Source organism: Mytilus galloprovincialis, chromosome 7 (genome assembly GCF_965363235.1).
Source record: "Mytilus galloprovincialis chromosome 7, xbMytGall1.hap1.1, whole genome shotgun sequence".
Classification (NCBI taxonomy): Eukaryota; Metazoa; Mollusca; class Bivalvia; order Mytilida; family Mytilidae; genus Mytilus; species Mytilus galloprovincialis.
The window spans coordinates 5,208,979-5,213,084 of record NC_134844.1 but is presented as its reverse complement, the minus strand read 5'-3'; the positions used below and the strand labels follow the sequence as shown (position 1 = coordinate 5,213,084).

The 4,106-nt window shown below is 32.6% G+C and overlaps 1 long non-coding RNA gene across 1 annotated transcript; it reads left to right on the top strand.

Annotated features, from left to right (window-relative positions):
- The first annotated feature begins 203 nt into the window (after window positions 1-203).
- LOC143084372 (uncharacterized) lies at window positions 204-3,099 on the top strand. The gene is made up of 3 exons (XR_012981035.1): window positions 204-509; window positions 1,935-2,016; window positions 2,783-3,099. It is a non-coding gene; the product is annotated as an uncharacterized LOC143084372 (long non-coding RNA).
- The last annotated feature ends 1,007 nt before the right edge of the window (window positions 3,100-4,106 follow it).

Here is a 4,106-nt window from a genome sequence, read left to right as displayed (position 1 = left end):
ATTTGTAGACAAATCCTTGTTTATAACAGAGGCCTATTTTAAAATACTCAGTGTACCACTTCTGAACTTTTTTGTATTTATTTTCAATACTTAAATCCCCATTCTTGATTCCAGACCGGGTTCCGGACTAACTCTCAATCATATACGTAAATTATCGTAAATGTATTCTCGAAAGCTTGACAAGTGGAATACGAAAACACGGAAAAATCACCGTCTCCGTTTTTTACACTATGACGCAACTCATCCATGGACGCTCGTCTGCTGCTGAATTCATGTTTTACAGTTAAAAAGAATGGAAAGATATATACTAGTCTGATAGATAATACGAGGACCTCTGGTTTTTCAAAACTGTTGGATCAACAAGTTATTATAAACAGATAAATTGAAATGGGTTGCTTGTCGATTAACTTGAAGAAACCGGGGAACGAAACGCACACAAACAAGAAAGTTGTGTTTCTTTTTGATGGATTACATACCCGCTATTTTGTACTTGGAAAGCGCACCGAAAGGTAAATATTATCATGCACATATTTAAGAAGATGCTAGTGGTATACTTTTCACGAACAAACATTTCTTCTTCCTCTTCTTTAGTACGGAATACCATCAACTTTTTGAGGATTACTTTCCGGCGCATGCCTGTATGAGGTCGCTTTTTATAAATTTCATCGCATGCAAACCCGAAAATCAGTCTGACACAGATCAGAAGATTGGCAAGAACGGACGTAAGTCAACTCGACCCACTGCCAAAACGGCCTACTTTTTTAACAACACGTCTCCCTTTCTAAAAATGTCCCACTCTTGTTAAGGGAGCTACCATGCGAGTTTTATTGGAGGTGGGGGGTCACAGGTACTTGTCTCAGAAATTTTTTTCCCTATATACCTTAATATAACACATTAAGGTATATAGGATTTTTCTTCTGAGACAAGTGCCTGTGTTGGGGGTGCTTGGATGTTATTTGAAAAATATGCGGAACTGGAGTTCTGTCATCTTTTTAGAAAAAATGCAGGATAACATTTTTATCGTTGCCCCCACCCCATAAAAGTCAAGTGGTGGCTTCCTTACCAACTCGTTCTGCTTTAAAAAAAAATTGCCCTACTTATAAAAAGGGTTAAAATCTGTAAAATATACTCCTGCAAAGAATGGCCTTGCCCAACTTGCATGACTTGGGTAAAATCCAAATGAATATAATTAATATTTAATTTATATAAAAAATAAATGCCCTTATTTACATAAATTTGTACTTATCTAGACTACCTAGTTCAAATATTTACGACTTCTTGAAAGGCTATTACATTTTTTTTTATTTGACGCCTTACATAATTAGTCATTAGAGTAAAGCGTCCAAAAAATAATAATAATAGCCTTTCAAGACGTCATAATAATTTGGACTACTAGACTACCCAGAAATTAGAAAACACTGTTATAAAAATTTAATATATACATAAAATTGATAATGGAAATGGGGAATGTGTCAAAGAGACAACAACCCGACCATAAAGCAGACAACAGCAGAAGGTCATCAACATGTCTTCAATGCAGCAAGAAATTCCGGAGGCGTCCATCAGCTGGCCCCTAAACAAATATATATATTAGTTCAGTGATAATGAACGCCATACTAAACATGCTAAACTCCAAATTGTACACAAGAAACTAAAATTAAAAATAGTACAAGACTAACAAAGGCCAGAGGCTCCTGACTTGGGACAGGCGCAAAATTCAGGTGGGGTTAAACATGTTTATGAGATCTCATCCCTCTCCCTATACATGTACATGTACCTCTAGCCAATGCAGATGCATGATATCGATTGATTTAAATTGATGTGTCATAAAGATGAAACCATGATTGTGGATTCATATTTATTATTAAATTATTATGTACATGTAATTTATGTATTTATTTAGTGTATCATAATCTATTTGAACTTTTTTTTAGCTGACTCAAAATCAAGCTGTTTAGGCCTCCTCTTGTACATGGGAAGTGGACTCCTTGAGAAGGTGAAAGGTCTGCTTTACATGTACGTAATGTTAATATAAAAATACAAAAAATGTGGTGATCATGGTGATAGTGAATGAGAAAATAGAGGAATTTTTAAAAGTGTAAATTCACTTTTTTCCACTTATAAATCATATTGTAATTCATATGATAATAATGTTTAAATTACATAATTATTTTCAAAATAAAATATTGTTTAACGAGAAAAGAAACCTCCCCACCAGAAATCAATTGACATCGAAGTTAACTGTTAACAACAATAGGTCACTTTACATCCTTCAACAATGACTATGAGCAAAGCCAATACTGCATATTCAGTTTTTAAGGACCCTATATGAGAATCACAAATTTGTAAATCTATTCAAACAAGAAAACTAAGAGACTGATTTATACAATGTAAGATATAAAAAACAGAACAAAAAAAAAATAAGATAAACAGCAACATAAGACAAATCGAACCACTAAATTACACTTATTTAGTTAGAAATATGTGTCGGATGACCCCTCTTGCTAACTAACATACCAACATGACTAAAAATAGACATAGGGGTAAAATGCAGTTTTTGACTAATGCATGTACCTCTGAAAGCAGAAACTAAAGCATTCAGAGCAAATTTGACCTGCGGTTAAAATGTTTACCAGGTTAAGAAGAGCTATCCTTTTTTTTCAGGGAAAGTTTGTTGGTTTAGTTTAAAAGATCAAAACTAAGCCAATTTTGCAAGATCAAATATTAAATGCAATTTTGGCAGATATTATAACTACATTTCATTAAACATTATTTCTTTTAGCATTTTCAATGAATATACAAGTACAAGTACTTTTAGAAGTAGGAGAAGATAAGCAACAGAACAGAATTCATTTGGGTCATTGCTGTCTAGATTATATAGTGGATTCATAGATTGTCATATTGATTTATGTGCATATGAGCACAGAGGAGCAGTAGTCAATGAATAATTTTGTGATGAGAGGTATGTTTATATTAAAATGATGCCTAGTTTATTTGATAATTTTGCTCTCTTGTCAAACTCGGTAAATCATGTACATGTAGTTTCCAAGATTTATTTTAAAATTTGAGGTCATAGAGTTCCAAATTTTGATTCTTGTTGTGGGCAAGTTTGAAAATTATCCATGTTAATAGTTAGAAGTGACAAATTTTTTTTTTTTACAAAATCATAAACAATTTGTAGTCCAGTCTAACTAAGATTTAACCCTTTCCTCCATGGAACTTTTTTTTACATACTTGATTCGCATAGGATTTTTTCAATAAAAAAAATCATCAGGTTTAAAGTATTAATGCATTGTGAAAACGAACATTTCATCAATGAAATTCAAGTCAGATATTCTCATGAATATCCTTTTTTTAAAGTCTTTTTTAATATGCAGACATTTTGTAGTCAATGCATTTCAACTGAGGTAATACACAGGCGTCAAAAGGCGTCATTATGGAGTAAAGGGGGTGGGGTCAAAAAGCGTCATTATGGAGGAAACGGTTAACCTCAAACTAATTAAAACAGAAAATGTTTCAGTTCTAATCTATAGCGTTATGCCCTTTATATACACAGAAAAAAGTCCCATAAAATCTAACTTGAGGAAAACTCAAAAGTGGCATTTTATATTTCATATTAACTTCATATTAACATTGGAAGGGGAGATAACTCCGCAAAAATGAGTCCTTTTTTGGTCAGTTTTTGGTTGATTTTCTTGAAATTTATGTAAAGGCTTAAGCACGATACTTTTATGGAGTTATAAGTTTGTATTTGACTAAATTATATAATCTCCTGCTCATGAAATGTACAAAACCGAAGTGTTACAGGTAGTTTTTTTTGTGCATTTTTCATTAAAGAAATTGCAAATTTGAAGCCTAGAGACCATTTTGAAAAAATAATGTGAAAATTTGGTATTGTTTATATCTGTATATTATATTCTTTCAGCATCTTACTTGTCTAAAGAAACTTTAAACCACAAAATGAAGAATACATGCTTAATTATTTTTATCAAATTTGAGATTCTTTACCTTGACACCAAGCAATAGGTATGGGCTTTGCTCATTGTTGAAGGCCATACGGTGACCTATAGTTGTTAATGCCTGTGTCATTTTGGTCTTTTGTGGAT